The 8,916-nt window shown below is 44.9% G+C and overlaps 1 pseudogene; it reads right to left on the bottom strand.

Moving 5' to 3' along the window:
• Positions 1-242: 242 nt before the first annotated feature.
• On the bottom strand, positions 243-7,796 carry LOC135375551 (uncharacterized; annotated as a pseudogene).
• Between the last annotated feature and the right edge of the window lie 1,120 nt (positions 7,797-8,916).

The raw sequence follows: 8,916 nt of genomic DNA on the forward strand, positions 1-8,916 counted from the left end.
TCATGGAACCTGTGAATCTTCTTCCTTTATAAGTGGCGGCTTTAAATTGCAAAGTCCTGCACACACATTGTGTCACTGATCGTCTTTCGTGACGCAATTGGCAGGGCCTGTCTCAATATGCGGTATGTCTTCACCATGTTAATAGCTCTTTCTACATGTATCCGGACAGAAGCTATCCGTCTTGTCACGATGACTTCACCTTCAGTCAGTTGTGACCTTCCTGTAAAATGAAATAGGCATCTTTAGATAGCTGCGCTGCATACTGCTATTAACATGCACCTGCCTTTTGTGAAGGGTGGGGTGTTGAGTTGAATTCCTTGAACTTCTAACTCGTGATCGAGAGTGAAGCCTCTGTCCGCCATGATTACGTCTCCACGTAGAAAGAAGTCGCTGATGCCACAGTGTCTCTAATAAATTTGTCAGAGGCACGCCCTCCATACGCTTTTGAAACAAACATAATGAAGCCATTGGGAGCTATTGCCACCATGAACTTCACTGTGTTGTGCGACTTGTAGCTGCTGTAGGTTTGGGCTCTGGGCATAAGCTTCTTTGGACGCAGCAACGTTACTTCTGTACAATCCAGAATGCATGTTGTTCGAGAATATCCATTCTGAACAAAGGAATGTGGCATGCTATTTTGAATACAGCTTCTTGGGAGCCAAACAACCACTTGTTTCATGATTTCACGAAGGATCCAGATAATCTATGTGACGTGGTTCCCCACACTTGAAACAGACAGTTAAAAATCATTACCAGGTGTCCGTACACGAGTCCAAGACGAAGCCGCATGAGGCACATGAGCACTTGGTCCTCACGTGACACAATGCTTGGATTTTGAACAAGCGATGAGACACCTTCCACAAGCTTCTCGAACACTGCCTGATGTGACACACCCGTGTAGAACAATATGTCGTTAGGAGAAAGAGTCTTGACAAATGACGGCCGGTGAAGTTCCGCATAGCAATCATCTTCATACAGGTTTCGCTCCCAGTGGGTCGACTGGTCACAATGTGGCACCTGCAAACGAAGACGAAATGTAACACAACATCGTGAGAAGCAGGTACCTGTAATAGCCACGAGCCTGTAGCCAGGGTGTCGAACCGAGACGTTTTTCGTTCCGGTTTTCGTTCCGGTTCTATCAAAAACGGTCCGGTACCGGTTATGCTCCGGAGCAAAAAAATAACGGTTCATACCGGTTTTAACCGGTTCCGCTTCTGGTGGCCATATTCATTCCCGAAAAAAAAATCAATGCTGCAAAATGTAAACCCGTTTATATGCATACCTTATACCATATTTTTACATATACCGTTTATATGCCGTTTATATACCATATGCCGTTTATGCCACGGCATACCATATGCCGTTTATATGCATACATCGTATTTAATATTAATAGGCAGCTGTGAAATTGGTAGCTCCTGGTTCCTGTAGGTGTCTGTCTGTTCAAATAGGCTTTCTCTTTTCTTGAAGCGCATGATACAAACGGACTTGTTTGTCGTGATGTCATACGTAAAGTACTTTCTTGCTAGATTGGTGCGGTCTAGTCCCATCCGAATGTCTGTTGCTGCTTGCTCGCCAGCAAGCACTACCGCACGAGTACGACGCAAATCGAGGAATACCTTTACTCACAAACGCGCTCGACGGCTCTGTTTTCTTTTCTTCGTGTCCTGTCCACAAAAGAGGCGCCACTTCGCACGCGCTTGCCTCGCGGATACGTACCAAGGCTGGATACGTACGCGCGGATACGTACGTGTAAGCAAGGCTAAGGGTAATAGTATACCGGCATACATTGCACCATAACCGTAACCCTCGTAAAGTATCCATGACATGACTTCAGAACACACGACGACAGTTCCATTCGCCAAGTCGTAGTCCAAACCGGCGAAGTTTTTGCTTGGACCGAAAACCGTTAAATAAATTTTTCGGTTTCCCTCCTGAGCGAAAAAAACGTATACGGTTTCGATTCCGTTCCGGTTCGCACCAAAATAGCGTTTTTTTTTTTTCGGTTTTCCGTTCCGGTTTTCGATTCGCTCCGACACCCTGCCTGTAGCTCCTTGAACATAAGCCTGCCTGTAAGACACTGTGAAATTTTTATCTGATGTGATCAACTGCTGCACCTGGCATAACTCAATGCAATATGTCATGCAAGTGTGCTTCTGCGCACGAAAGGAGGCAAAAAACAAGCCCACAGTTTGTGTACAGTAAACAGTACAGTAAACAATTATGTGAGAGCTGTACATACTGCATCCGCTGGTTCCCGAACAGCAAAACCAGCTTCGGCTGTTGTCTGTGTCGCCTAAAATAGAGCGGTGGGAGGGGCAGCCTCGTTTCAGAATTGGTACTGATTGGCCTATGTAGCTACATACGATGCATTTTGTGCACTGGACTCATGCAGTAGTTGCTCCGCTTACCATGCTTGCGTACTGATCTTTGTTGTCAATGCGCCATTAAACTCCCAATCATAATCATCATCACCATGTTTGCGTACTGTGGTCTGTATTGTGTACTGATTGCAGAAGTGGGTGCAGAGGTTTTCTCTAATGCCTCAGGTAACACGCAAATTTCTGGTGCAGTTTTCTGAAAGCAAATGGCTGTTTGGTTCCTCCAAAATTTAGGCGCAAAATGGCCACCAAGCAATACTGTTTCTCCTTCGAGCTGCATGAACGGCTCAGCGATATCTAAATGTCATGTGTCTGGGCGACAATTGCTTTCGACATACTGCCTGTAATTCTAGGTATCGCTGTTTCACCGCACCAGGCTCCCACTATTGCTGTTCAGGAACTATGCTGTTCAAGAACTGCTGTACTCCCCCTGTAAAAGTATGGCCGGTATAACATAGCAAGTAGGGAAATCCTGCCTAGCTAGCTGTTTCACTCTGAACTTTCGGTGCGCAACGCAATAAATGATGCATAATAAATAAGGCATGTTATTACCTGCATTGCAGCGGCGGCACAGAGTAAATGGAGTCCCGTATTTGACTGGATGTTGTCCTGCTAAAAGAAAATAACAGTGAATGAGGACCAACACAGTTCTCTCGGCTCCTCCGATTAGGGCGATAGTCGGAAGCATCGATCTTTACGTTTTCCGCGGTTGCTTCGTTCTGGGACTCGGTGCACGCCATGTCCTCTTGAATACACAGTGCAGGAGGACTTGGGTCACTTGCGCACGACGTCGGCGGCGGATACTTCTCATCTGTTCTCTGAAACCACAACGTGCCCATTAACTAATAGTTAGAGAAAGAACGCAACATACCCTTTTCTTCGCCGGTTCAGGGGCATGCCTAACGATCCGTCGTCGTCCTTTCAGCACCTGCCATGAGCATATTCTGTGATAAGCTGTAGACGGTACAACAATGCGTCCATACCTTTCTTTCGTAGCCAAGGGACAGCACTGGGACAGAATTCTCTTCTGTTTTTATCCCGTCAACGAAGTGTTGCGAGCACACACGCGAGGAAGCCGTTGGCACAAAATCTTTGCGATTTACAGCACTTATCCACCGCTGCCTAATATCCGGGTCAGCAGGGAATCGATGTAGCAAGTACGTATTGCAGCCACACTCTTCCTGCAGGACGCCGTGGACGCTACACGGTTGTTTCCTTGCGGCATTCCCTTTCTTTTGGTTGTTTAGACAACCGAACACAGCGCAATGCTGCCCGGTTGAATACGGGTTATTATACGGCATCCCCTAACATGAAAACACGCCCGGAAAAAGGCCAATAAAGCACAGTCGAACGTCCGTCTCGTGGGACCCGCGCACATCCAACAGTCCAGAGAGGAGTAAAGCCCTGTTACTCTCGATGCCCGACTACCATATTCCGCTGTATGCTTCCCGGTTCGAGGACCCCGCTGCAAAGGTCTATACCAGGGAAGGATAACGGGCGTATTTTGGTTACCGTTTCCATTTCCGATAGTGCTATATTTTCGTTTCCGTTATCCGTTTCTGATACCGGCCTTTCAATTTCGTTTCTGTTACGTTTCCGTTACTGTTTCCGGTAATGGAACGGTTGTTACAGAGCTGCGGGATGACAGCCTGTCCGGCTGTATCAGGGCCCTGTTTTGCCCAAGTGCTGCTTCGGTGTCACGGCAAGATATATATATATATATATATATATATATATATATATATATATATATATATATATATATAATGTAGGAACATATCTTCAGTCACTTGGAGTTCAGCAAATCAAGACCGGCGTAACATTCATCCAATGTCGCATTCATAAGTGGACACTATCAGTAGTAAATAATACAGCCATCGCCACGGTGAAATGAAAAAAATACAAATAAGTAACTAAAAACCGTAATGCGTCCTCCTCGTGCTATGGTGGAGTATGGTGTTGGTGTCATGAGTTATGAGGGCTGGGACAAGGTAAGCGACGGAGGCACCCTCGAGATCCAGTATTGCGCGCTCTCGTGTAATATTTAGAGCATTACAGGGAATGGAGTGATCAAAACGAAAAAAAAAAAAAAATGAAGTCACTCAAATGTCATCGCACAACAGGAATAGCCATTACGCGAATTCATTACCGGACGATAAATTCGTTTCCGTTTCTGTTTCCGGTAATGGAGGACCGTGGTATGTGTTTCCGTTATCGTTATCATCTCCAATTTCGGTAATATACCGTTTCCCTTCCCTGGTGTATACCTCCTCCGTTCCCACACCGCTGGGAACCAGTCGGGCACTATCGCCCGTTCAGGAAGCTGCCCTTGCGCCATAAAACCTTCATTACACACACACACGCCCGTTCAGGAGCCGAAGCCCCCGTTGCGTTCCCATTCTTTCCCCGAGGGTTTGTGCTGCCTGGGGGATTTTTCACGATGGGACGAATATGTGGCTCGAATATTCCATTTCGATCATCCTCCCAAGCTACTTAAACCGGAGGTTTAAGCCCCATGTATTTGAATGGGGCGTATTTTAAATCAGGGAAGGATCTGGTTTAGCGTCGGTTCAACGTCGCCAGTTTAAAGAGTGGTTGCGGTAGGTGATGTTGCGCTAATGCGAAGTCGAACTGGTAAAAAATCAGCAAAATTAGCGTTTTAAATGCACTGACAGTAAAGAAAACGGCGTAACGCTTGTCCGGGGCCAAGAAATGCGGCAGTTGGGTTTGGAAGACGGAGGTTTGTTTAATCGCGAACTCTGCATGGCAACCGTCAAAGTGTGGTCAAAGAGAGTGACATCGACATGCCACTGGACAAAATCCATATACCAATCCAAGGGAGGAGAGATCGCGCGGATGGCCGAATGTCAATGTGCATCTTCAACAACAAAGTATAAGCAGTACTGGTGCTTATTATGAGTGTCATCTCCTGTGATACACTGTAAGCGCCCCCGATACTATACAGTAAGAGCAACAACATGCTAGATGTTCGTTGCGAGCCCATATGGAGAAATTCAGGCGCGTTATCCACTGGCATGATATCAACCATCCCAGTATCTCTTCCTGGTATCATCTCTTCGCAGCCTGTCTAATTTCCATAGACATTTGGCAGTGTGATAGGACTGATCATAAAGTGCATAGTGTCTTGTGGCTGTTGTGTGGATACTATCGAGGTATGGAGACATTGCGTGTTGTTGCACTCAGAGTTGTGCCTAACTCGTTACAAGTAACTCGTTACTTGGTAACAGTTACTTTTTTTTGGTAACGAGGTAACGATTCAGTTACTTTTTAAAAAATGGTAATAGTAACGTAATCTGTTACAAAAATTGGTAACTCGTTACTCACGTTACTCGTTCTCGTTCCTTTTCTTCAGCGCGGTGGAGCACATTTCGGTACTCCACGTGGCGCAATGCGTGGACCTACGTGACCCACGACCACTTGTGACTCAAAGTATTATTGCAGTCCCTCGCTGGATGTGTTGTTGAGGTTCTGAATCATCTTAAACGAAAGCCCTTGTCGTTTCTCTTGTTTCTGTAATCTCCGACCATCACTCCTTCTTCCCAAGAATGGGCACCAATAGACGAGTTCAGAAAATCCCAGTGCTCTTTGCGCACGCATTGCATCCTGGGCGCTTGCTGAGGGGGGGAAAGAATGATAATCCTTCACATTTCGCTTTCGCTGACCTTGACACGTCGTAGACAATGGACCGGTAGGGGAGAAATCGAAACAGAGTGGAGCCCACCCGTTTCTTTCGTATTAGTAAACTCCCACCGTTCAAAGTGACGCTAAGCACTCTGGGATTTTCTGGACTCGTCTATTGTGCTATGGCTACAAAAAACGCGTTTCGACTTCTAGCCTTTTCTGGTCTTTGCTAAGCTTCTGAGCGCCCTAAATTATGACACAGCCCCTCGTCTGTTTTTGGGAACTGTTGGTGATCGGTGGCACGAAAATCGGTGTCTGTTCTTGTGTTTTCATAACCTCCTATCACCCCCACTTCTGCAGCAGATGTCTTCACACGAAAGAGAACGAAGATCACTGATGTAAATTTCGAGTATCAGCTTCTTGTCAAGTGCAATTTCTCATTAATACTTGACTCTGACTTGAAGGCAAGTGACAGCATGTTTGTTAACTCGTTGCCTGTGAGTAACGAGAACTCGTTACTTTTGTATGTTGGTAACAAGTAACGTATTTAGTTTCTTTTTTCTGAAGTAACGGGTAACGGTATTTAGTTCCTGTTTTTTGGTAACCTGCACAAGTCTGGCTGCAGTACGCTGAACACGAAATTTGATGACTGCATTTATTTATTTATGTGTATATTTCAAATTACCCCAGTGGTGCATTACATGAGGAAGGGAGTTACAGAACAAGAACAAGATAAGCAACAAACAAGATGAAGGCGTATACATTACACTGCTAAGCAGGCTGCTAAACAAGAAACAAGATAAACATGATATTTACTGCTAGACACACACAAAAAAAGGAAGTTGACCACGTATACGTATACTTACAGTTAGGTATAGTGGATATATGTGAAATAATGTGCATAAACAGTAACTTAAATCTGGAGAAAATGCAAAAGTTGACGTTTGAAAGCAGTTATATCATGAGTGGTGACTAAGAGGCAAGGGAAGATATTATGCACGCATCGAGCATGCAATATGGTGCTGCGAGGAAAAAATGAGCGAGAAAAATGTGTGGTGTTACATGAGAAAGGTTCAGGTTTAAAGGGGTGATCCAGTCGCTGGGATATATGTACAGCTGGCAACAAAAAAATTGGGTCTCACTAAACTGGTACAAAAGATTTCATGATAGAGACAGAGCCTAATAAATTTCTTGCGCGCCTCGAGGTCAGGAAGATCAATTTCATAAGACTTCGGAATAGAACAGAGCCAAAACCAAAACTCTGCTACGTCCTGTGGTGCTGCAAGTGCTATATATTCTATTAACACTTTCTTGAACATACATTAGACATAGTTATTGTTGTATGTTTATGTGGCCCAGTCTCATATCACCGCTCTTGAATACAGAATATTCGTGTCACATGCTTGAAAACACTGAAATTTGTCTCTGAGGAAAGCTTGCTGATTAATGTTGCAGTGAAGAAAACAATGATTGCCTTACAGTTGCAGTTTCATAATGTATGCGTATTAATCGAGGATCCCGGGCCCTAGCAGCAATTCAGAAGCATCATAACGTGATTGTTGTTACGAGCAAATCCGACCTGTAACGAACTGGAGTCGGCCGGAACAATCACGGCTCACCCTCAAGGGGAGCCACAAAGGTTCCGCAAGAACAGTGATGGTGCTTTACGAAGAGGCTTACCAAGCTTTTGCGCGTATTCACTTTTCCCTCTCGCTTTTCCAGGTCAACAGGTGCGATGCATACAACGTGCGTCCCGTCTGCATGTCCTATCATATTTCCGGTACAATAGTGGCAGTGCAGGTGCAGTCATGACTGTGTGCAATGTTTCTGTGCTTCGTTCTCGTAGCGTATTATTCTCTGTAACGAGGCGACGTCTCCTGATTCCATTTTTCTTACTTCCCGTTATACTTATTTCGCCTTGGCTGCTGAACTGGTAAGTCTCTATATGAAAAGAACATCATCTTAGAACAGGTTGCGTCTAGACGGCAGAATACTTCATTCTTGGATAGTTTAGACGTATGTAGTTTCCACATAGTATGAGGGCTTTTTCGGAAGTCGCATACCGCGCTCGAATACAAAAAGGACGTAGTCATTCAAAGGTACATCTATTAGGAGGCAACGTAGCCATAAAGAGTACATGCGTTTTCCTTGTCGTTTTTTTTTCTTTCTTTTGCTTGTCTTTTTTTCTTTCTTTGGTGGGGGAGGCTTTCTTCTGTTTGTTCTGCTCTGCCGGATTAGGAAAGGAGTGCACATCATATATGGGGTATTCATGATCAACATGCAACAAACGGGTGCATCATCTCAGATGATGCACACATTTGATGAATCATCTGAGACATTGATGAATGACAAAGGAACCTAAACCTTTATCTGAGAGGCTTCGGTGTTACATAACGACGGAGACATTGATGAATGACAAAGGAACCTAAACCTTTATCTGAGAGGCTTCAGTGTTACATAACGACGGACGATTTTTCTTCTTCATTTTTCTTTTCTTCTCTTTTTTGTTGCAAATCATTGCTTTGTCAAGCCATCACTAGAACAGGAGGTTTTTTAGCCGCTGTTCGTTCTTGTTCAAGGGACAGTTCCCTTTCGGAATAAATACAAAATGTTCGTTAAAGCCACAGATTTCATTTTCCGGGGGTATTTAAAAGAGAGTAGAAAGGAGGATCAGTCACGAAACCAAAAATAACCAGAAGATGAGCTGTCTGAACCAGCCCGATCTGCAAAGCAGTCCTCCGTGCGTTATCTCTGCATGACACGCAGCGTACCTGCAAACAAAAAAATTCCGTGATCTGATCGAACGGTTCCCAAGCAGCACAATGTACTGAAAGTCGAGCGCAATAGGGGTGGACGGTATGTGTCTTATCAATGTTCTTTATTTTCGCCGGCC

This window comes from Ornithodoros turicata, unplaced genomic scaffold (genome assembly GCF_037126465.1).
Source record: "Ornithodoros turicata isolate Travis unplaced genomic scaffold, ASM3712646v1 ctg00000887.1, whole genome shotgun sequence".
In the NCBI taxonomy this organism is placed as follows: domain Eukaryota; kingdom Metazoa; phylum Arthropoda; class Arachnida; order Ixodida; family Argasidae; genus Ornithodoros; species Ornithodoros turicata.